Genomic DNA, 27598 nt, shown 5'->3' on the forward strand with positions numbered 1-27598 from the left:
TTCACGTTGACCTGCACCAGGTGGTGTAGCTGGCCTACGTCCATGTGGCCTACGCCTCACTCCTACCAGATGTTCCAGCACAGACAGCTCATGCTCATGGATTGCCATGCCACGGTCGAGGATTCCAACTATGTCACCCAATCGCCTGTCCAGAATGTCAGCAATCTGCTGTTGAGAATTTGCCAATGCCTGGATGTTGTCATTTAAAGAATGGATAGCAGCCCTCTGAAGCCTCTGCCCTTCTCTGTTCTGCCATTCAGCACATGCCTGTGCCACCATTACAGTCTGAAACATGCGTCTGGTGACACCAGCTGCTGCGCTCTGTCCTGCAGGTGCATGTCTGCCAAAGGTCCTCCTACGAGCAGCACTGGCCACATTCCTGTGTGGCACATCTGTAGTCATTACACTGACACCATGGTGTGAAGGCACACCTTCTGTAGCCACCGTACGTTCCTGTTCCAAGCTAACACACGCTGACTGTCCTTCCTCTATGGCCACTGGTGATGGGGTATGTGTTGGCATGAGAACTGTGTGTGGAGAAGAGGGGGATATAGCTGGAATGGCAACCATTGGCACAGATTCAGCCCCTGACAACCCTGCCTGTACCTCATGCATATGTTCATCACTGCTAGAGTCTGTGGGGACACTAACATCAGATGGACCGCAGGAGGGTAACGCACCTACATCACCTGTGAATGCAAAGAAAATTCTACATTACAATAGAGACACAGACAGAGACATAGACACACAGAGAGACAGACACAGAGACAGAGAGACAGACACACACAGAGACAGACACACACAGAGAGAGACACAGACACACAGACACAGAGACAGAGACACAGAGACAGACACACACACACAGACACAGAGACAGACCATGCATGTGATTTGACAGAAGGCATGCAGCATGCATGTGATACAGCAGATGGCATGCAGCTCAGACATTAATAGTGGTAGTTAGCATACATCCCTGGGTTGCACACAACAGCAAGCAGGTGTCATATCAGAAGCCATGCAGTTCACACAATCATGGTAGTAAGCATGTATCCCTGTGATACACCATGTGGACCAGCACAGGTTAACAGTACACATGGCTGATGTGACCTTGACATTAACATTTAGTATGACATGTAATCTGCTGACGTGTGCATTTACATGCATACATGTCTGACACAATGGTGTCCTGACACATGTACAGTGATGTAATGGGTATCACATTGCAGTGTTGTCTGTATGCCCTACAGATAGAATCCACTTTTAGCAGATGTGCATGAGCATTGAAGGGTAGTATGAGGCGTCTACATTGCTATACAGTGTGAAGTACAGACACTGTGCCATTGCATGGCATCATGAGGCATCTATATTGCTATACAGTGTGGAATACACACACAGTGCATAGCCATGACTGTGTGCATACACATTACATAACTACTGTGGATTGTGACCCACGTCGCTGAGGTGGATACACACTAAACCATGCTGTGTCATGTGAGAGGTCACCAGAAGACCTACGGATGACACTCCTGCACAACTACTAAAATGTCTTAGCTGCCTGGCAACCGTGTCCACACATGGCAGACTTGTCAATACACCATGTCCCACGTGACATTTATGTACCACACACATGAGGTGCACGGCTGACAGTGATGTCCAACAGCAGCAAGGGAAATGTATGGTATCTGTGGCCTGGTGTGGTGTCTATGTCTGTGGAAGCTGTACAGGTGACTACTGTCATGCTGTGACACAGTCATGATGTTCAACACATCTTATATGGTCGAATTAAGTGACACCTCCACAAGCTGTGCACAGGCTTTTAGGATGTCCAGTGTTCTACATCAACTATATAACCATTCAACAAAGGCTATAGCTGGACCATGTGTGGAAAATGTGCAACAGGGTGTATACACATCACATCTACTGTGTGTTGCTACATGTCTCTGGCCATCCTCCATGGCCATGTGTGAACATGTGTTGGCCAAATGTTTGTGATGGCCGTCTATCTCACATGTCTGTGTTGTCCCATATGACATACACCCATAGATGTCAGATACATCACTGTCCACAGGGTTATACAGACAAAGGGTTGTATGTTTGGTATGTGGGGTATGTATTATGGGATAGTGAGACAATGTTGCAGCCGGAACACTACATGTCTGGGACATGTCAGATGGCACATCACAATGTGTGCACCCATTGCAGGGGCATATTCCACAATGGTGAATCCTGTGGGCTGCCCATATCCCAGCTCACTGTGTGGTACGGTTTGCGTACCACACATGTGTTGTTCCAATGTATAGTACATATTCCTACATTGAACAACACCTCCACCGTTGTATGCACAGCTGTCCACACATCTAGCAATGACAGATACTGTGGTTTCATGTCGGTGTTTCATTTAGTTTGTATATATTGCACATGGGTAGCCAGTGTGATTGATGACAGATGCGATCTGTATATTGTGACTGGACCATACATTATGTGTACATGTGTTAACTGGCCACATGGAGAAAAAAGATATGCATTAACATGCCTGATACTGATAACTGTCTCACCTGCAATGGACTGATGTCTGTGCAGCACACCAGAGGTACCTGTATAGGGGTGACACAGCAGTTTGAACATTATCCATGACTGTATGACAGCTACAGGGTGCACTGTGCATGTTAACACATTTACCTGTACAATAGCATATAGTATGCATATGTGTGCATACACAGGGTAGCATACTATAGTATGCGGCATGTGTGTAAACATACCTTGCATATGATGTTACATTGCATATTGCACAGTGACACATGCAACTAAATGGGATATAATAGTTATATGTGCAGTAGTGACTTACCAGGCAACTCCAGGCTCGGTTGTTGGGAGACACCCACCTCCACAATGGCAGCTAGTGTTTGTGGATGCTGTTCTGAGGGTGTCCCCAGGCTGGCCAGTAGCTCCTTGGTAGGTGTGAGTGGGGGCTGGGTTAGTGGCCCACCACCTGCTCTACCTTGTTCCCTGGCGATTGCATTGGCACGCTGTTTCGCATTTCGTATCAGATCCATGCAGTGTCTGCACACCTGCTAGTAGGTGCAGTTATGGCCACCCACATCATTAACCCTCCTGCGAAGTTCCTGCCAAAGGTCGTCACACTGCTGGGCATGCTGTGGCACATGGCTGAACAATACCTCATAATTATCATGGAGGTACGGTATGAGGGCATCATCCTCCAGGCGGCTATACGCTGGCAGGTGTGAACGAGGCATTATCTGGAAGACATAATGATGGAGACAGGTCACAGTATCACAGAGATGTACGGGATACAGCTGCACATACATTTGTATTAAATCTGGTACATATAAACAGTTATCTTTGCAAATCATCATGACACTGACATGACTGACATGTTTGTGTCACACACATGTAACACCCGTTGTGCATTGGATATCATCACCATATGTGTGTGTCAGCTCATTACATTACTCATACTCCATGTGAATGCTGTCTTGATGTGAGCATGTCTGTTTGCCTGTACTGGTGTTCTTACCTGTCAGCACATGCCTGGATGTGTCCAGAGTAATGCTATTGACCTTGACGCTGTGTATATGTCACATATCAACACATACACTGCCTTAACGGACATGAGCAGTGACAATGCAGACATGCACACGGAAACTTTTACATGCATGTGTTTTGCCATATACATCTACATGGCACTGTACAGCAGTTCAACATCCTGCCACGTATTGCCTGTGTTGCACATGTGATACACATGGGACAATGGCTAGCCGGACGTTATTTGCAGGGATGGTTATCAACTATAGCATGTACAGGCAAGGTCATGCAGTAGTGTGTATGCCCTGGGCCATGTATGGGCATAGGATGTGTGGTTTTCTAGCTGTATCCGACAGCCATTTTGCCACCGCCAGGTGCATTAGTGCCACATTACTGATACAGACAGTTAATGATACATCTACCATGCGGTCATCACACCATGTATGACAGAGATGACATGTGCAGCTTTGATGGACAGGGTTGCATGGTATGGCAGGAGTATGTAACATGTATGGCACAGAGATCTGTCCAGCATGTGGCGATCCTTGTAGTAGGAAGGTGGCTGCCCATGACGTATGTCTTTCAGATCAGGATATGTACGTCCGTGTAGCATGTCCAACATCACAGTGTTGCACATGTCTTTATGCAAGGTAGCCAGCATGCTGCATAGTGGAGGTGAGGAATGTGAAGGCTGGTGTCGCCCATCCACGCATGGCCAATACCCCTTAAAGGTGATATGTGATCCGATATTGGTCACCCGAGTGCTAAATATGCCTGTCCAATGATCTCCATGCTCATGGATGGCACACTGTCATGACTTGGGTGCCTCGTATGACTACATAATAGGCCTGGAGATGTCACCAGCTCAGGGAGGTGAACTGCACAGCACCATCCCTTACACACAGTGTCCATAATGTTGACCACTGCCTAGGTGGTAGTTAATGGGTACAGGGTTATTCACCTAGTGGTGACAATGCTATTAGCAGCTGTCAGATTGTGCACATATGTCACACACCTCACCCTCAAAGCCCATTCTGTATGTTATCCACAACACTGAGACAGCTATTGCTCCTAGGTCATGGCCATTCACATCCTTACATACACAGATGCCTCCCATTTGTCTGTATGGTATGGGCTACAATGAGAGGGGAGTACAAAACATTAACCCTGTTTTACTGTAGCTGCCACTGATGTGATATGCACATGTCACTCAGACACCTTTTGTAGTGTTGCTTCTGTCAACAGGCCACTGGTAGAACACTCCTGTGACATACAAAGGTACATCTGGTATACTCAGTGTGGCTGGAACACAGTATGGGTGATGATGTCCTATGACCTGTCACAGGTATGCTATGCAGTGTGTAATCATCCGTACTGTCATCTACATCTGTACTGCTAACATCTACGTTGATATAGGTTCATGGACTTGCAGACCATACTCAGCAGGGTAATAGTTCAGTGCCTCCCATTATGACTGGCATCTCCACTTGTGGGTTGCAGTGGGTTTATATTATCCAACACCCTATCTGTATTGCATATTCATGCTCAGCACTTGTTCAGAACAAGTAAGCACTTCATGAGCTATTAATTACTATAGCACCCATTCCAACTAATTTCCTACAAGTACACTGTTTGTCCTTACATTTCCAGCTTGCTTACAGTACAACAGCTGTTGTACAAATGTACCACACATATCTTGTGAGACATGGTTGAATATACAGGCATGTCCAAGTGTCAATTACCAGTGTTATTGCCTGCCTATATGATGAATATGGCAAACATGAGGCAATAGAGCAATTGTCTCATGTACACAGTCAATACTTACTTCCCAACATACTGCACTACAGCCTGTGGGAGATGCACATATGTAGCCATGCTGAGGGTAATGCTCTCTCCAACCCAGACTGAACTTGACATTCATGTGGGGACGTTAAACATTTGCAACACACCCCACTCATCACATAGTCTCACTAGATCTCCACCACCACAGGCCACACATAGTATGACTACGACAGTTGCAGAACCTCTCCATACTCTCTGTGTAGGCAAAAGAGGCAGCCCCCATCACCAAACACAACACCAATTACTTATAGCCCACAGACTCATGTGTGCCCATCAACTACAGCCAATAGGGTGTTATAACATACCCAACACACCAGTCATAGGTGACTCTGTAGGTGGTCACACTGATGTCCCACTCAGCAGGCTACACAAGGCGATAGTTGCTTACATCTGTCTGTCGGGTAACAGGATCCGCAACATAACCTATGCACCCATGCCACACATCACCAGGTACAATTTGACTGTCATTCTCCATGTTAGTGTGACTGCCCTGAGATGTAACTTCTTGGACTACATGTACAGGGACATGCAATAGCTCTCCGGTCCTGTAGCCCAGGAAGGTATCACCCAAGCCCTGAGAAGCATTCTGCATTCATCCAGACTGATACCACTGTACAACGACTGAATGTTTCACTTCAACAGTTGCCTATGCTTCTGCTGTCATTCCACAGGCATCCAGTATCTGTCTGCTTTGAATGACATGGTCAACAAAACACGATGCTTTGGCACAGATGACCTGCACCTGTCGGCCCTGGGATTACAGATAACATGCAAGGCTCTTGCTGCTCCTATACTGCCTGTCTTGGACAGTTGCCAATAACATATTCACCACCAGAACAGGAACAGGCAAGCAAAACCTGGGGTAGTGTTACTCAATGATTGACATCTTCATCTCTAACGCACTCAGGCGAGGCACTCCTTATAATGGATCACTTTGATATCTCTGCAGTGATTGGGATCTGCCTCTAGGCTCCGAGAGCAAACCTGCACTGACAGGTTATATGCAGACCACACCTTTCAGTCATGTAACCAGGACCGGAACACCCATGGCAGAGGTGTGTCCATATTTCACAAGGATGTACACACCTCCAGGCTGGTTACTTAGCACAATGCATCAGAGGTAATCCACGTGCAACTAACTGTGGCCAGAACTGCTATACACATTGTAAGCTGCTACAGATTCCACACCATACCTCACGGTTACTGGGCCTCATTTCTTGGTGTACTGGACAGTAGGGTTCAGACAGGAACTACTGATGTAAGACTGACACTACCCCCACACTTAACTGGGATACCTACTCATGTACCGACACATTAGGCCAACGCTTTCTGGGATTTATGACCTCCAATCGGCTGGATCAACCCATACACACCAGCACCAAGGCCAACAATATCCTAGGCATGGACATTACCAACAGGAGACTGGTGTTCCACACCTGGGGTTATCCCCTCTTTGGTAGTTTCCGAATGTATGCTAATCACCCTTGTTATCCACATCCCAGCACCACACCCTTCACAAAATACACAGTACAAGATTTCTACAAGGCCTACTTCAGACGTCTTATGACAGTGGTAGTAAACGTCATGACACCCGTGCAGATGGACAATGTACTTACAAACACTGAAACATACACCACTGCACTTCATTAGCATTTACACGACTGCATGGATCATGCTATCCCAAACAGAGCCATGATGGTACCCACCAGATAACGGATGCCACTCTCGGGGTCCAGTTCCATGGACATAATGTACAACAAAAGGTGGAGGCTGTTGCAAAGTGGAGTACAATCCCATGGGTGGGGTAGCTCACTGGTCAGCCTCAGTAGGAATCCGGGATCTCTTATCACATCCTCCAAAGCTAGCTATGTAAACATTACTGCGACACATTCCAAGGACTACCACAAAGCATTATGGAGGTATGTCAGTACTCGATGGCAATACCCACATCTGCTCTGACATACGATGGTTAGCCAGGAACATTACAGAACCGACTGATATTGGCAACATCCTGGCAGATAGGTTTAATGCTAACTTTACACCCTCTCACTCCCTACAGGGCCGAAATCTATACAGGAACAATGCAGAGTCCCTGCGGTCACAACTATGCAGTTCTAACCTGCACTCTCTAAGGCCTGGAACACAGACTCCATGTGACCGTCCAACATCCCAGGCTACGATTTACACAAACCTCAGATCGACATGGCTCCCCACTTGGCCACTAGATTCACTAATAGCCTTGTATCAGACATTGTGGCCCCTGAATGGTGCACACCAACAGTTATCACACTCCACACAGGTGGTGCCACAATGAACCAGAGGGACTATTGCCCTATACGCCTGACTGGACTGTTCTGCAAGGCTATGGGGCACATCACCATGGAAGTCATTCACAGAGACATTGGTGGGCTCCAGACCTTTGATGCCACCCAGGTTGGATTTGTTAGGGCCAGACCATGGCTCCTACACCTGGTGGACTCCTTTGATACAGTTACCAGGGTAGTTGATGACGGTAAGGTGGTCCACACAGCCTACCTTGTCCTCTCATTGGTTTTCAGCACCATTCTCCATTCTGGTATTGACAACATACACATCCACCTGCACATCGACCCCTACATCTCGAGATGTTATGCAAAGTGGCTCATGGATAGGACCCACACAGTGAGGGTAGCATACCGTAGTACCTACTGTAATTCAGTTACACTTGGCATACCACAGTCCTCGGTCATAGGGCCCCTCATGTTCGGTATATGCTTCCCTGAGGTACAGGCTAGCACAGAGGGACTTTCCCTGAATAGGTTTCCAGACGACTGCAAACAGGGAGCCATGATTGATCCACCAGCTGATACAGACACCCTCCATAAGGATGTCATTGTGACGGATACCTGGTGTCGATAACATGGCCTCAAGCTGCATGACACAAGGTGCATAGACATCCCTTTTGGATTACACCAATCACCCACTGACTGTCACATAGGTGGTAGTCCCCTGCATGCATGTGACATTATACGGGATCTTAGTACACACGTATATAGCACCCACTCCTTTGATAACCATATTGCCAATGTGGTGTGCATATCCTTCTACGTGGCCACCCTTATCTGTAATGGGTTTGTAGCTGGAACAAAGGCACCCATTGTACCTCTATACTCCTGACATATGACACACATTCAAGGGTACAACACCCCTTTTGGGGTGTACCTTACAGAACAGTAATGGCTTTACATACCACAACATTAACACACCATGAGGATTATTGACCTCCGAAGGATGACATATGCAGCACAACTACAGACACCACAACTGTACACATTTGCATACTGCATACTCAGGGGTGACCTCTGCTGAACATACAGGGCCCATGACCAAAACAATATTGATGGATATACTCCACATAAGCAACATAAGCAAAAGTCACTGAGAGCAACATGCTCATGGATATGTACACAAACGCAATGATGAGTGGGACGTGCTTGAGGGATACATTCCTGAACCAGACATTCACCATGCTTTAGAACATGATTCCTATGTACATCAAGCAGGGACCCTCACTAGCACTCTTTATGAGATACCTCGATGGGTGGATGGGAGACACACATGTACGCCAGGGATCACTGCAGTGGCTGTACTGTACACAGGTGCAGGTAACAAATGGCTCTGCTGTTTACAGACACAGGACACTAACCTAGGGAGGTGCCGCCAGTGAAAACACTGTAGTTGGGCTTACAAATGGACTTGGCCAGACAGCATAGTACCTAACTATGAACCTGTGAAGCTATTACATGTCCTTTGTGCAAGGATAATTGAGTAGCTCTTCCATTTCAATTAGTTATCATGCTGTTACAGTGTCCCGTGACTACAAGCCATATGTATCCTGTTATTGTGTATTGTACATGCCAATAGACATACCTTTTGTTTGCATGATATAACAGTTATGCTGTGTAAAATATCTGGCATATCTACCTACAATACTGTGCAATTGCACATATTTTAAACATTATCCCATAATGCAAAGCATACTTGCACAGCAGGACCACCTTAGGCATGTTATTCTCATTATATGCCCATACACATGCCTACTGTGACAGTATATCAACATATACTATCCCCTGCTATGGCACGTATTTGTTGGACAAACCCTACCACTGATGGCGGGTGGTGTGGAATTGTTGTGTTTAAAGCCCTCATGTAGCATCCCTTGTGGTGTATGAGATGTTTACCTTGTGGCCCACAGCAGGACACACAGTTTCTATAAGCGTTACTATGCTCAACAAGACATCACTACATAATACCTTTTCCCACTTTATGCATTGCGTACACTTTAATTAATACAAAACAGGCTCTACATACACTAACATACTGAGTGATGTTCATCGTGTTTCACTGTTGCAGTCATCACTGTAGGGTTCTTCCTGCCGGCAGGCAGCCCTCGGTCGGCCAGAATCCCAAAGTCTGGGTCCGGTGTCGGCTGTTCAGGCATGCTCCCTGACGTCAGAGTGCCAGGAGTACAAAGCTGCCAGCTGACGCCATGTTCTCCAGTTTTTCTTGCCATGTGGTGGAAGCAGTTTGCAAGTGCCGGTCGGCTGACTCCTGATATTTTTTCGTACTTCAGTCTGAAGACTTACTTCTTCTTCTCAAAGCTAAGTACCCCGTTGGGGAAACATTTTTCTTGCTCCAGTCCGATGTCAGAAAAAGTTAATAATTGTATTTCTTGTGGGAAGCAAATACCTCATAAGGATTTCCACTCTTACTGTATTCCTTGTTTAGGCCCTGACCACGACGTAGCTATTTGTCGGTTTTGTGCTAGATTTAACCAACGTACGATTAAGCAGAGGTACAATTTTGCTTTTCACTACTTTGGCAGGCGATTTAATTATAAAATGTTGTTGGACACGCTTCCGACTACCGGAGTTCACAAATGACGCAAGGATAAGGACAGGCCTCCGAGGTCCAAATCAGACGACGGTTTACAAGCAGACCCAGCTCCAGGTTTGGCCGTCGTCAGTGAGGCGCTTTCGCAGCCCCTGTCATCGGCCATTTCAGAACCGATTGCTGAAACTGACTCCCATGAGGAGCCAACTAGGCCTTTGAGTACTCCAGCTGCAGGACCTTCGGACAATGCTCCCTCGGATGGGTCTGGAGCCGCTGTGCAGGTACCGGCTTCCGAGGGGGTTTTCAGGCCTACACAGCTTCTGATTAAGGCAAAACCAAAGACAAAGGTGAAGACTCCTTCTAAATCAAAGACACCAGCCCAAGCCTCTTCTGATCAGGGACCCAAATCTCAGAAACAGCTGCTTAAAATGGCGGATGACTTACTAACCATGATTAGGGGTTCACATCCCCCTCCAGAGAAAAGGCAAGAATTGGATCTTGAATCCTCTGATCAGGCATCTATTTCTTCAGTGTCTTCCTCTGAACAGGAATATACTTTCCCTCCTTATGAGGATTCTGATGCTGAGAATCCATTTCATCAGCTTCTCCCCCTGAGGATTTTTTTTTTGGGGAAACTTTACATGACATGAGGGAACTTTTTCACTGGGAAGGACAGGAGTACTCTGAATCTAAGAGACAGCTTAGGGATTTCCTTCTTCTTCCCCAACATAGACCCCTGGCTATTCCTCCTATTTTGGATATTGTGGATGATGCCTTTTCTGAGGCTAATTTAACACCTGACTCTTTCCTCCAGCCCTTGCTAAGCCTGACAGATATTACAGGGTCCCTGACTCCCACCAGTTCCTTTACAAAAATCTTGCTGCTGATCCAGAAACCATTTCTCAGGGTCCTAAGGGTGTTAAGGCCGCCTCTGCTAAAAACCCTATTCTGACAGATAAGGATTCCAGAGCTTTGGAGAGATGGGGCAAAAAAGTGTACACTTCTGCTACTTTATCTATCAGGGCTTTAAATTGCCAATTTCATATGCTAAAATATCAGCAATTCCTGCTGTCTGTTATGAAACAAAAGCTAAGTACCATTTCTGCATTTGCAGATAATAAAGAATTACACAATTTGTTGCATGCTACTGAGCAAGTGGGGAAGCATGGTTTACACTGTGGTTTTGATGCCTTGGAGGCTTCATGCAGGGCAGCTGCCACTGGCACAGTCATTAGAAGGCATGCTTGGTTAAAAAAACAAAATTTACCTGATCAAGTGAAAGCAAAGTTACTGGATGCTCCTGTTCAGCATAATGTTTTGTTTGGGTCTAAGGCTGAAGAGGAGATAAAGAGAATGGAGGATAAGGCAAAATCCATGCAAATGGATAAGAATTTCTTACAAGTTCAGCCCCCTAGATTTAGCAGAAATTGGCCAACTAAAAATTGGTCCTTTCCCACCTCGGACAGGCCTCAGAGGGGTAGATATAGGTGCTCCAGAGGGAGGGCCCAAGCACAGACCTCTTACAGACCTCTTACAGTGGAGTGCTTCCACCCCCAGGGGTGGAGAGGACAGACCTCAATCTTATAGAAAACAGGCTCAATGACTCCCCCTGCATGGCTCCAGGAACTTCTCTCCTGGAAGCCCCTCTAGGGGGAAAACTCTCTCTTTTTCAACAATATTGGACTTACATAACCCAAGACAAGTGGGTTCTGGATGTAGTTTCAAAAGGTTACAAATTCCACTTTCATACCTTGCCAAGACCAAACGGATGGCCAGACCTACCAAAACACCAATGGGCAGAGGCATTAAACCAGCTGGGTTCCCTCATGGCTATGAGGGCCATAGAACTGGTTCCACAATCATAGATGGGGCAAGGCTTTTACTCAAGGCTCTTTCTAGTTCCCAGAAAACAAAATTTATGGAGACCTATCCTGGATCTGTCAGTTTAAAATACTTTCCTGGAGATACCAAAGTTCAAGATGCTTACTCTGCAGCTGCTCCTGCCAATGTTGAGCAAAAATGCATGGATGGTGACACTGGATTTAAAGGAGGCTTACATACACATCCCTATCAGACAGGAGTGCAGAAAATACCTCAGGTTCAAGGCCAGTTCGAAACATTACCAATTCTCTGCGCTGCTCTTTGGCTTGTCTACTGCGCCCAGGGTCTTCACCAAGTGCCTGGCACCAGTAGTAGCTTATTGCAGACTCCAGGGAATTCAAATTTACCCTTATCTGGATGACTGCCTTATTTAAGCAGACAGCAAGGATGTCTTACTCCAGCACCTGGAATTTGTTCAAAATCTACTCAAGTACCTGGGATTCACTGTGAACATAAAAAAGTCAAAATTGACACCCACACAACAGATAACTTTTCTGGGTGCTCTTCTAAACACAACAACCCAGATGGCTTTCCTGACATCTGAAAAGCAACTACAGCTGGCTTCAACTTTCAAAACCTTGGCATTAATGTCTCAGCTAACTGCAAGGAAATTCCTGCAGGCTCTGGGTTACATGGCCTCCTGCATCCTTCTCATACCAAATGCAAGACTACATATGAGAGAAATACAATGGTACCTAAAAAGTGTATGGTCCCAGCATTGACACAGTCTAGAAACACAAATTGCTGTCTTGCCTTGCCTACAAAAGGAATTCCATTGGTGGACCATGGCATGTCTTCACAACAAAGGGAAAGCCTTCAGTCTGCCTCCAGCCAGCCAAGTGTTAACCACGGACAGCTTGGATTATGCATGGGGAGCACACTTGCAGGGGAAAGGCCTGCAAGGTTACTGGACAGAGGATCAGAAGCACCTACATATAAATTTAAAAGAGATGTTAGCAGTACAGAATGCTCTCTTGGCTTTCAGGGATCTTCTACAGCCAGGACAACTACTGATACGGACAGACAACACTATGTGGTACATAAACAAGCAAGGGGGTTCACACTCCTACCCCCTTTGCAGACTAGCCATGACTCTATGGAACACAGCTCTAGCTTTCAAAGTGGATCTACAAGCTCAGTTCCTGCCAGGGAAACAAAATATTCTGGCAGACAGCCTGAGCAGGAACCTGTCAGACCCACATGAGTGGATGCTAGACACCCAAATATTCAAGATGATTACAGAAGCCTGGGGCTGCCCGGACATAGATCTATTTACATCCCCCCTCAACCACCGGTTACAGATTTTTTGCACAAGGACATTTCACAAACTAGCATGGAAAGTGGATGCTCTCTCTCTTTTAGTTGGAGAAACCTCTCGGGGTATGCCTTTCCTCCACTACCTCTTCTTCCATGGGTGTTACTAAAGATCAAACAGGACAAACCCAAGATGATTTTACTGGCCCCAAATTGGCCTCATCAATTTTGGTACTCAACACTGATGAATTTATCCCAGGAGCCTCCTTGGATTTCACCTCAGATACCAAACCTTTTGTCCCAACACCAGGGCCAGGTTCTGCACTCTCATATCAAAACTCTCAGCCTGGCAGCTTGGTGAATTCAGGGTCTATGACTATTCCTACCCTTCCCAAACAGGTCATGGATGTCATCTTAGAAGCCAGATGGATCTAGCACTAGAAAATCTTATGCAGGTAAATGGAAGAGATTTTGCACCTGGATTCATGCTCAGGATTCGGATCCTCTCATTCCTAATATCCCATTGATTTTACATTACCTGACAGACATGCTACATAAGAGTTTATCCTTCTCCTCCATAAAAATACATGCCTCAGTTATCTCTGCACATTACAGTACAGACCCTCCAATCTTTTCACATCCACTTCTGAAACAATACCTCAGAGGAGCAAAGAATTTAAGGCCCCCTAGGACACCACCCATACCTGCCTGGAACCTCAACTATGTTCTGGAAAAACTCACTCTGCCTCCTTGAGCCTGCTGCCACATCTGACATTAAGTATTTATCATGGAAGACAGCTATCCTACTGGCTTTGACTTCAGCCAGGAGAGTCTCCGAGTTACAAGCTCTCATGGTTGTGGAACGTTATATTATTTTTCACCAAGATAGGGTGTCTTTAAGGACTAATCCTACTTTCATGCCTAAAGTGGTTTCCAAAGTGACTTTAAATCAAACTATTCACCTGCCAACTTTTTTCACTAATCCACAAAATAAGGGGGGGAGGATCTTGCATTCTTTGGATGTACACAGGCAACTACGTTTTTACCAGGACAGAACCAAGGATATCAGGAAAACAGCAACTGTTTATTTCTTATGCAACAAATTCTCAAGGCAAAGCTATTTCAAAACAGACCATTTCTAAATGGATTGCTCATGGAATCAGATTTTGTTACTCTCATCATGGAAAGCAAATCCCAGGAAAAATTAGAACTCACTCTACCAGAGCTGTTGCTACTTCAGCTGTCTTTCTCAGGGGAGTACTTACCAAAGATATTTTGTAAGATGCAACTTGGAGTTCAGTGCATACTTTCTCTAAGCACTATAATCTCCCTCTTTACTCTAAGTCTAGGGCAGGCTTTGCTTCTGCAGTCTTGCAGGGCCTTCTAGCCGCCCCTTCTAATCTATAACCACCACCCTTTATCTCAGCTTTGGGATTCAACCCTACAGTGATGACTGCAACAGTGAAACATGATGAACATAGTACAGTTGTGTACACTTACCATAAATGTAGATGTTCGAGTGTCTTCACTGTTGCAGTTTGTGTTACCCACCCTCCTGTCCCCTCTTACACTTTTCTTACTGTGGTTTCCTACTTCACCCTTCTTCTGAGGTGTATTTGCTACAGAGTATGGGGTTTGTTGTATGTTACATTTTTGGTTTACTATTAGCCTTCACTTTTGGGCACCTGACATCTGGGGCAAGAAAAACTGGAGAACATGGTGTCGGCTGGCAGCTTTGTACTCCTGGCACTCTGATGTCAGGGAGCATGACTGAACAGCTGATGCCGGACCCAGACTTTGGGATTCTGGCCGACCGAGGGCTGCCTGCTGGCAGGAAGAACCCTACAGTGATGACTGCAACAGTGAAGACACTCGAACATCTACATTTATGGTAAGTGTACACAACTGTACTTTCTACATACCTTGTTAGCGTTCCGAGTCTTCGTAAATATCTCTCTTACACCTTTCCTGTTTAAACAGTTCTATGGTATGAGCATATGGTTTGAATGTATGGCAAAGCATCCTTATATACATAGATACCTGTAATATGTGGTATCCTGCCGCCAATTGGTGTTTCTGAGTAAATTATTACATGCACATCAGCTGTGCAGCTACTCCATTCACCAATTACGCAGCAACAGTGGGGTATAATTGAATTCTCCACTTGGGCGTTACCCTTTTGCCCTACCTTCGGGGAGATGGCCTGTATGTGTTTTGTTGTGAGGAATTGCAACTGCTATTTGGAGAGACACGGATATTTTGAATTCATGTCCCCCATGGATTGTATGTGATGGCTAGAGTATGTGGTTCTACATGTGAGTGTACCTGTCATCTCAACCGTCTGATAAGGGACTATTGCAAACAAAACCTGTAACATCGCCACCTGTTCCATTAAAAAAACAGCTACGATTTCACATGGCGCTATTACAAATGTGTCTCTCACAAGGTATGTTAAAGCTTCTGCAGATGTAATTGAGTGAGCGGATGTTTGTGATGTTATTACAGTCTGTACTGCAATTGTTTCGGGTGTGGGGGAGATGTAGGTGGGTGTACATAGCATATACAGGTTTGTGGGGACAGCATTTCTACATATTCCATATGTGTGTGTGGGCTTCTTCCCTAATTGAAGACCTATCATTTAGTAGACTAAAACTATGGTTGTTGCAGGCTTATACATTGAGCCATTGTTAATTGGTTCCTATATAGCATGCAGGTGAGGTTGATACTTCAATACCTCCGGAAATACATCGATATGTAAGGGAATGTTACTAAATGACAGCTGTCTCGTGTATTTCTGTCACAGATATTTGCACTCATTGCAGTTGTGTTGGTGACTGAACCTCTTTGGCATGGGTTGCCACCTTTTCAAATGGCCATAGTGGGACATTTGCAGGACACACATCGGTGTTTACAGGCCGACACATACCCACGGTCAGTACACAGGATAGAACGTACTTTTATCCTAAATACATACTTATTCTTGTAGCACTTTAGCTACTTATCATGTTTCCTGTAACATTTATGTATTTTAGATACAGGAATAACTATTTAATGCAACTATTACATAATATATGGGACATAATTATAACCTAAAATCTCGGACATTTGCCCTTTTTAATATTTGTTGTCAGGACACAATTGCCCAAGGAGGGGCTGTCCCTCTTAAAGTGGGACAGGTGGTAACCGTATGCCTACGGCCAGCTATGACCACACCTACCATAATGATCTACCTCTGAGTTAGCACTAACAGACACACGATGCAAACACACACACACACATTACAGTCCCACTGAAATGCACACAGCACCCTCAGCACACACTTACACAGACTGCACCAATCACAAACACATTTGAACACAGTACCTACCTGGACCGCAGCACCGGCAGCGATAACTAAATGTCCCTTAACATCGTGATAATATTACTCACGGTTCTAGTGTTCTGGTACTGTGGTCTTTCGGTCTTTAAGCCTCGTGATTACGTGTGTCGGTATGTAAAACATTCGGTAGTTGGCAGTATCCTATTTATTTGTACCTCCATGGTTGTGTACATGTCGTTGACCTATCTATATATTTGCAGATATAGGTGAATCCATATATATCGACATATATCTCTCTATCACCCTTTCTATCTCTATTATATATATATATATATATATATATATATATAGAGAGAGAGAGAGAGAATGAGAACACACCTTTCATTGTGTACATGGCAGTGTATACTGTTTCCTGGACTCTGCACGTTTGTGTTTTAACCTGTCACAATACACACCTGCCATTGGTACATCTCAGGTAGCTTAGTGTTAGGTGATTCTGTACATGATTGCGTGTTCTACTCCAGGCAGTGGTTGTTTTACCCTTCAGTGCAGGCACTATTAGTACAGGGGTGAATAATGCTAGCTTCACCTGTTCTGGACATCAGTGACTGTGATCTGCGCGATATTCAGCAAAGCTTAGCCATGTTTCGCGCATATCTGTATAGTCATGTTTAAACAACGCTTACCAGCACTTGCCAACGCATAAATCCGCTAACATGTGTTAAACCTGATCTGATGACCTGCATCCAACATCCATTATTCGTGTCTTCGGGATTACGTAACGGCCCTTGCAGGACGTGGAACCGGGAACATGCACGACATTCAGTACATTTACCACTTGGGCATCTGGGATTTGTACACGTGTTATGGTGTTTTGTATGTGGACTGTACTACGGCTGTTACTCCATACTGCAATCAAATGTGTAACTCAGTTAGTTTACATATGGATGAGACCTATTAATGGTATGTCCAAGTGATGTTTAATGGATGTGCTCCAGCACTGGGAATGTATGTCACAGTGAGCCACACACTATAATGTGCTATACCTTCACACAACCATAGGTGGAGCATGCTGGGTTGACAGATACCTGTCATGGGTACTCCCCATGCTTTGCCACTACATCCCTGATTACATTATATGGAGCCCCTCATTAACATACTAGGGAATCCATGCAGAGTGTGTGGGGAGCAGTGATTACACACATGGATCCCGCAATTGGCTCTGCTCCACTGAGGGACAGTTGGTTAATCGATGTGGTGGCAACAGCAGGCACTGTTTGCCTTGGTTGATGAATGGCCTCTGACCATCGGGCATGTACCTACCGATGTACCTAGGAACCTATACATACAGTATCAACATATGCTGTTAGGTGCGTGTACTGTTAAGGTGTTGACATTCCTTGTTCCAATAGCTGTTGTGTGTGCAATGGTTGAGGGCTGCCTATGTAGGAGTCACACAGTAGGCCACCTATACATTACAATTTACAGGTGGTCATGTGTGTGTGTGTGCCATCCAGTTTACTGTGTGTGCAGGTGGAGAGGTGTGTCAGTCCGTAGGGGCCTACACTGTCAGTGTATGTGCTATACGTTCCCTCTTTGCCAAGGCGTGGGCATATTGGGCACACCTCCGTCTGCCTACTGGGGCTGGCACAGGGTGTTTGTGGTCTGAATTCCTCTGTGACTGTGATGGCCTTGGCAATTGCAGTGGACTGTGAGGGGCCTTCACCATTATGTCCCTGCTGCAGCTGTTTCTGCAGGATCATATTATGTAGCATGGCACATACTATGAAGATGTGGGCACACGTGCCTGGAGAGTATTACAAGGCTCCACCAGATATGTCCAAGCAACGGAACCATGATTTCAGCATCCCAAACACACGGTCTATGATGATTCTAGCTTGTGCGTGTGCCTCATTATGGCATTCTTGCATGGGTGTGTGTGCATTTCTGATGGGAGTCATCATCCACGGCTCCAGTGCATAGTCAGCATCCCCCACAAAGTGGCCATTTGGGATGTCCCCCCTGACAAATACCTGATACAGCTGTGAGGCATGCCAGATGTGGGAGTCATGGTAGCTTCCAGGGCTGCCGGCACACACATCCATGATAATGCCCTGGTCATTGCACACAACCTGGCAGTTGATGGAGTGGTATACCTTGCAGTTTATGTAGCGCCTACCATGCTCACCAGGTGGCGACTTGATATGTATGTGCGTGCAGTCTATCGCACCCAGTACCTCCGGGTAGTGTGCCACATGGTGGAAGAGACGCATATTGCTGGCCAACTCCTCCTGAGTTCGGGAGAAGTATATATGCTCATTGGCATGTGGTAACATGGCATCCAGGAACTGGTGTAGTACCCTGGATGCTGATGCCTGTGAGATCCCCATTATATCTCCAGTTGGCCTTTGAAAGGTACCTGTGTCTAGTATTCTCAAGCTTACACATACCTTCATGTTCACTGGGATGGGTTCCCCTCTGTTGTTTCTGGATCTCAGGCGTGGCCGGCACAGCTCAACTATTTGCTGTAAGATGTCCCTATCCACTCTGTAATGCTCTACTATCTCCAGATCATGTAGCCCCTGGTAGGTTACCCTTGGTCTGAACACTCTTCTCCTCCTTCGGGGCCTGCAGTGGTTGTCAGCATCATCCTCCACAACACCTTCAGTCTCTAACACATGGTGATGAATCACAGCTATGGCAGCTCCCAACATGTACATTGTAAAAGTTCCCCGTCTGTTTACACCAATGGTGCAGTGTTTGGGAATACACAGGTGTGTGTGAGGTGCCTTCACACTTTATACTATTCTGCTTTGAACACTGATGATGTTATAGGGTGTGTATGTACAATCGGAGCTACAGGGTATCTTATGTGTTTTACCACATGTACTGCTATTGTGGTGCCTTTGGTGTTGAATTACATTTAGCTGCCGTGGATTACTTCTTGCTTTTCCCTTAACATTTCTTAACGTTTCCCCTCCCATTTTCTGTCATGCATCCAGCAGCCTGCTTTCTTTTGTACTTTCCAAAACCTGGCTTATCTTGCGAAATGTGTTCTATGGCCGATCTACTGCAGGTTTGATTTGCTCTGAGGTGACAGTTCTCTTTTCTTTGCAATCCGACATCCCCCCTATCCTATTCTGCAGGTTGCTGCGAGCAGACATGTTAGCTGCCATCAATTGCCCACTGTGAGTTAATAGGTGTTAATTGCTCAGTTGTACTCTAATTACCCTACTGCGGCATTTCCTTATTTTCTTCCCCTAACCTTCCTGTTTGAGCTATGGTGCGCGGCGCGTGCGTCTGCTTACCTGGTTTCAGGCACGTTTTCATCCACGTACATATGCGCTTTCGGGCACCATATGTGCTCTCAGCTAAACAATGCTATACCTACATCCCCACCCCTATCTTGCAGCTTTGCTTAGCAACGGGCAGCCCAGATTTGCATTGCTCCAATGTGCTTACAGCTACGGTGGTACACCCCACTGCTGATGTCATGTATACCTCCAAACCACTCCTCGGTGTTGTAGCGCTGCACCGTATGGTACATCCTTAGTCCGGCGGGACATTTGCAATTCACTATTACTTGCCTCGTTTGCATAGCATTGACAACTAATTCATAGTTACCATGCCGAACACTGTCACAGACCCTTAGCAACCCTTGCAGCTTGGTTGTGGTGTACCATGCATACCATTGAGTATTATGGTGAAATCATGATTTGTATTACATTGCGATTTTATGACATTTGTATATATTTTCCTTGTGTTCTCAATTGCGCACACATGCCCTGTGGTTGTACTTTGCGTTACTGTGGACATGACATTAAATGTTGTTTTTTAGGTGTTGTGTATCTTTTCTTATGCCATTGGCTGCATATTTAGCCATTGGCATATGTTAACTTTGTAATACATGAGTCTGGTCCGCTTTCATGGCTCCGATGTTCTGTTTGGCAAAATGTGAACCGTTTTTTTTTAGTTTACATTTCTGTGGGCTTACGCTATGCCTGCACCACTTAATGAATCGCTATGTACCTTCATTTTCATGGTGCAGTACTGCGCATGGGGTGATTAGCATACCTGAGCCGAGGGTTGCATAGATCTGGCGTACGCTGATAGTGCACATGGAATTGGATTGTACCTGAATCACTCCGCGGCCATATTTGGCATTATACCACCTACGCTATGCCTGCGCCTGGCGCAAGCTTCATGAATCCCGGGGGGGATTATTTAAAGTTTTTTTTCTCTTACTAATATTGTAGGTGTAATTGTTGGCTACATGTTATTAACTCAACATTATCCTGCTTATTTCTTAATCACGTTTCTACTCTTCGAACCCTGCTTGTTCCATTTTGGAAACACTATATTGTATAGATCATGACATAATAATTATGATGACAAACATCAGATTAAAACACTACAACCTATCCAGAAAAGGCCCTTAAACAATAACACCTTTATGTCTCTCTCCATATTTCCCTCTACACTGCTTCTGTCTCATCAGTCTTTGCCCTCATTATTTGTGTGATGTCTGGCATAGAGCAGCAATTGTAAGTGATAGTAAATGGCAGTTCATGTCTTAGGCAGAAACTAGTGAGTTTTTGCCTTTGGCTGTATTAGTCTCCTGCCACTCGGTCTGTTCTGCTTAGCCTTGTTGTGCTATGAAAGACTGATAGCAGTATGAGGATACAGTTATTATCATATACTCAACAGGCTACAGAGTACAGTACATACCATATGGGATATTTCAGTTCTAACTACTGCTATGAATTTGGAGCTTTTCTCCCTGGGCCTCTGCTGAAAATGGGTATCTCATGACCTAGTCAGACTTTCCTGGTAAACAAATGCCAAATAAATAAATAAACAAATAAATAAATAAGCTGCACACAAACTTTCTTGCTTCACAGTGTTTCTATAGTCAGTTGCAATATTTGTTTTGTCATCTGACATTTGACTTCCTTAGTGGTGTGATCAGCTATTATCACTTCTATAGACTCTCTAAGCAGATTGGCAGGTGTCTAAATCCAGCATCATGTCTACAATTACTGCACATTATAACTTCTCATTAATTGTCTACCTGTGGATTCATGCATACTTCCATGATTCTACCAGTATTAACCTGCTTGTTCCCTTATGTGGTTCATAATCATGCACAAAATGTTCATACCTTCCAAAAATAAATGCAAGGCATTTGGTGGAATCAAGAATTTATGGGTTAGCAAGAATTTTACATTTGGCACATATTAAATTAATTGCTACTATACACACATATGTGATAGGTTGCATTAATTTTCATTGCCATGCATTTTCTGAACTCTATGTATTATGACATGTACATATATGTTATCATACAGTGATTGTAGTACTGATGCCACTGATGCCAAATAAACACATACATTTCCATAAAGAGCAGTACTACATGCCTGAAATCCATGGACAGTCACCAGATATAAGGACAGCCTAAGTATGCACCTACATTATCCATATAACAAAGACTGCTGCAATTATCATGATAAATGTGTAGCTCATGGAACATTAACATAACACACATCTGTTCTGAAACTGATCATAATCAGAACTGGTTCTATGTCTGCACTCCTTACGTTTGTGGTTTTCCATGAATACCATATACCACCATTAATTACTTTTCTAAGTTCAAAACCTTATCAGTTTCACAGCTATTTGTCAGTGGTGCACTTCAGGAAGCAATTTGGGAAGAGAGAGAAAGTAATGCCAATGGCTTGTTTTACTTCTGTATATTATAAAAGTTGTTGTACTCAAAATAAGACTAATTCATTGTGATGCTGTTTAAATGCTGCATAATGTAGATTTGTGTCTGAACTCCATCACATTAGACATGCAAATGATGTACAATGGTGTGGGCTCCTTGCACACATATTTGTTAATTGTTATTAAATAGTGTGCTGTCATGTGGTTGACTTCTATGTTCTTATTTTACATTACATATTGTCCAAGCATGAGGAAATTAAAATGAAATACCAAATAATTATTATTTGCATGCAACCATCCTGAGCTGAACAGTCAGGAATGCTTGTTTCTTAATCCACTGTCTCACAGATGTATTTTTCATTAAAACACCATACTGCAAAACAGCTGCATGCCACTCACAGTACCAAAGTGTACATGAATGACAGGATATATAAATTATCAGAGCAGTATGTATATACTTATGAGTAATAACACTGCTGTTTTTCTGCTTGTCAAAGCACATTCCTTTTCACCTAAGTCTATGATGCAGACTCTCATCTTTGCAGCAAACTAATGTGGTGATCATTAAAGATGTGCAGTATTTCATACTGAAAATCAGATTTTTCTTGTGGCACTTAAAGTTGATACAATATATTCTATATTGTGTACTTAAATAGGTGGTTCAAGTACAGCAGTGACTGAGTAACATGAGTGCATGTGTGTTCTAGATAAATATAGCATTGTCAACTAATCTGATGTGTACACATACACTGAGAAGAAACACTTATGCTGAAAGACAGTGCCCTCATCAATTTATTCTAGTTTTGGCTATGACATCTTCCATGCTGTGCACTACAGAGGTTATATGTCCAAATGTGCTCTTTTTCAATGCTGCACTCAGACATCTCCTGTGGCACTTATTGTTGATGCTGTATATTTTCATTTGCATAACTCGATAGCCAGCTGTTTCAAATCCTACAGTATGGAACTTGTATAAGTGAGAGTGTGTGTGTTAAGCAGATATGGTTTCAACAACATATCTGATATGTAGACTTCCACTCTGTAGTGTTACATAGATATGGCTTCACCAACAGATCCGATGTGTACACATCCACTCAGGAGACAGATTTATATTGAAAGAGTGCTTATCCATCAATTTCTTCCCCTTTCAATACAATAAATTGATCTGCTACATATTGATGTAGTTATTCTTTCTAACATGCTTATTTCACACTTCCAATATGACTTCTCCTGTGGTGCTTGCAGCTGACACTGTAGTCTATATATTGTGTAACTAGATAGGTCAGTTAACTCCAGTAGTGATTGACTACTCTGTGTGCGTGCATGTGTGTGTGTGTGTGTGTGTGTGTGTGTGTGTGTGTGTGTGTGTGTGTGCGTGTGCATGCGAGTGTGCGAGTGTGTGCGTGTGTGCATGTGTGTGCCTACTTATAGGTAGGAATGGCTTCACCTACTGATCTGATGTGTAGCTTTACAGTAGGACTGGGCTCTTCTAATGCTAAAAAAACAATGCTAATGTCATCTTTTAAATCTACACTATCTCACTGTGAAATCATACTTCTCATGTGGCACTTGTGATTTATGCAATGTCCTCTAGTTTCTGATTTTAGTTAGGTAGTAGGGTCTAACACAGACTAAAATCCATAGAATAAGTGTGTATGTGTGTGTGTGAATGCACATGTTGGTAGGAATGCTTTCACTCACAGGTATGATCCATATCTGTACAGCTGGATAGGGCTCTTTCACAACTTTCTGTCCATTTTAGCACAGACAACTGCTTTGTTAAACACTGATGATCCAATTTGTTGAAATGTGATTTTTTGTACTATAGTACTAAGCCTTTTTCTGTGGCATCAGGAAATGAGACAGCATTCTCTAGCATGGGGATTTAGTAAGACATGAGTTTGAATCTGGCATTTTATATGTGGTTTACATGTTTGTCCATCTAGAGTCACAGGGATGACTGGATTTTGCAACACATGTTGCTGTATGCACTTCATGTCGTGCAAATTTTTGATACAAATCACACCACTCCATCAATCGATTTAAATCAACATATATGCCTTGCAGCACTATGATGATGTTATGCCTTCTAATATACCCTGTCTCACCTTTGTAGTAAGACTTTACCTGTGGCACATGCAGTCCATACCATATGCTGTAACTTATGTAGTTTGATAGGTAGGTGTTCAAAACCAACAGTGACAGAGTATTAAGAGTGTGTTTCACTGTAGTGCTGGGAGTGACTGACATCCAACACAGTTTTATTGTGCACAATTACAGTAGGAGAAAGCGTCCCATTACTTTTAGACCAAACAAATGATTTGCACCACAGTGATGATACCATGCCTTCAAATATGTTCTGCCTCACATTTGTAGTAAGACTTCACCTGTGGAGCACCTAGTTGATTCACAGTTCTGAAGATTATGGACTTACATAGGCAGTTGTTCAACTCAAGCAAAGGATAACATAATGTGAGTGTAGTGGCATGACATATACAGCATTTGAAATTTCATGCCAGTCAAATAGGTGTTCTGTAATACTTGCGGTGAATGTTCTTCTAAGGTGCATGCAGTTATTTTTATTTATTTATTTATTTACATTTGTTTACCGGGAAAGTCTGACTGGACACAGGTCCATTTTCAGCAGAGGCCTGGGGAGAAAAGCTCCACAGTGCAATAGAATGCAGTACATGAGAAAACAAAGTATAGAACATACAATTGATTTTAATGCATAATAGGTTAGAAGTTAACAGTTTTAGTTAGACAGTACAGTAGACAGTCATTGAGGTACATAGTAAAAACATAGTCAAAAACCTAAAAAAATAAAGTTTTTTTTTTTTTCCACCAGTACTGTTACTACTGACTTCTATCACATATGTGCCGAGATAGGCATTGATTCAAATCTGGGAATGTATATGCGCAAAACAATATGGAAAATTAAGTGTGGCTTATCAAAAAAACAGTAATATGGCTAAATCATACATGTGTGGGCAGTAACATCGATCCATACTTTCATCCTTCAGAATAAATCTGTACTGGATAAATGAACATCAAAAGACTTTCTTAGTTCACACCTTTAGGTGTATTCTTTGTGACATCCTCTGTTACTATCTCCTGTGGTAGATGTTGTTACTGCACAGTGCTGTAGAGTATGGAATAAGATATGCTGGATTTTGAACTTGATAAAGTCTGTCAAACAATTATGACAGACAAAAGTGGCTTAGCCAAAGACTTAAGATATGGCACATTAGCAGGGCTACTTATGTTTAGGTCCCATACTCCATTACAACAGATAATGTAATCCCTTTAAGTGTGTTCTACATGACACATCAGATATGCTTCTTTCTGCGGTGCAGTGGTTGATACATATTTCGCTGACATCTGACCTTGGCTTGTGCTCAGTTCTGGCAAGATGTAACTAATGACTTTGTCAGTGAATGCCCACAAGCATTATTTATTTCACCCAAAATAATTATTTGTATTAAATGACTACATACACATATTTAAGTTTACATTCTATTATGGTGTTCACAACCTTGGGCTTCAAATGAAATGAGGTATTTTTCATTATTTCTTGATGTGGGTCATGCTGCAAAATTGTCATAAAGAGTGAGTGGCCCTATGTTTTGCTATTTTCTTGTGGTTTTGTGTTGGGTAGTTGATGGTATTGTATTTATTTATTTAACATTTGTTTACTGGGAAAGTCCAACTTGGAACTAGTCAATTTTTAGAGGAGGCCTGGGTAGAAATGCTCCAGATGCATGTCTTTATAATGCGGGAGGAAACTGAAGCACCCAGAGGAAACCCACACAAACACAGGGAGTACATGCATACTCTGCACAGAAGGCTCCCCAAGCAAGAATCGAACCAGGGAACTTGTTGCTGTGTGGTGACAATGAAAACCGCTGTGTTATAGTCCTCAGTGTACTTCCTCACGAGCATGTCCAGTATAATGATGTATTAGATCCCCTTTTCTCTCTCTGTACCCTCCTTCAGTTAATTTCTTCTACCCGTTTATATTAGCTCTAGCTTCCATTATCAGAACTGTAACGTCCGTTCTCAGCCTCTGCTGCTTTCTACCTAACCTGCCCTTCTCTTATCTCATTCTTCCTCTCTTTCTTTATAAATGATCTTCCTTTACTTTTTCTCCTCTTCTTATACCCTCATTTCTCTTATATGTTTAATTTTTTTCTCCCTTTATAGTTTCCCTCCACCTCCCACGTTGTTGTTGACTTTCTCTTATCCAAATATAACATTACTGTAAACCTTTTTCATTATAGAACCTATTTGTAGTTGTCTTTTTATTTTTATTAAATTGCCTAATATCTCTGTATATATTACCTTACTCAGACCATTCTCTTAAATATGTAACCTATGTGTATTTTTCTTTTGATTTTGTTAATTGCTAAGCATTACTGTATACTGCATTTTAAATGTTTATCTGCTTGAAGCTTTTCTCCCCGAGCCTCTGCTGAAAATGGATATGTATCCAGTCGGACTTTCCCGGTTAACAAATGTAAAATAAATAAATAAATAAATAGATGCATGCTGTTTAGCATAAATGTTCTGAGATAGTTCTTGTCATTTATTCCTCTTTGTCAAAAAGAAACAGAATGAGCATGTGAACAGTTGGCTTTGTAAGTGTAAGTGTCAGCACAATGGAGTTATTGAACTATGTCTGGAGGATGTCTGGAGGATAACAACATTTGTCACAGGCAAATGTACCGTTTGATGTACATGCAATGCAAGTCCTCAACATAGGTTCATAGGTTCATAGGTAGGTACTAGGCTATCTGACCAAGGGCCTAAGTAAGCCTAGCCAACAAGGTTCCCTGGCTTACGCCACCTAAGATCACTTAATAATGTACATTAATGTTTCACCTGAGTGTGACTTATACTGACATACATGTATTGATCATGTGTTTAACAAGGGTCGTTTAAGAGTTTATGTCTGGTACAACATGTTACTATACAGCATTCATATCTGTACTTTGATAGACATTTTTATTTCAACTTGTATGGTCTGGCAGCTACAGCAGGAAGGACGCACATTATATGACTGATTATACTCCCATGAATTTATCATACTAAAATAATTATAGGCTGACATTTGATAGATTTACCCAGTAATTGATGTCACAATACCATAATGCTGTCATGTAA

Source organism: Protopterus annectens, chromosome 1.part1 (assembly GCF_019279795.1).
Source record: "Protopterus annectens isolate FY-2018-M chromosome 1.part1, PAN1.0, whole genome shotgun sequence".
In the NCBI taxonomy this organism is placed as follows: domain Eukaryota; kingdom Metazoa; phylum Chordata; order Ceratodontiformes; family Protopteridae; genus Protopterus; species Protopterus annectens.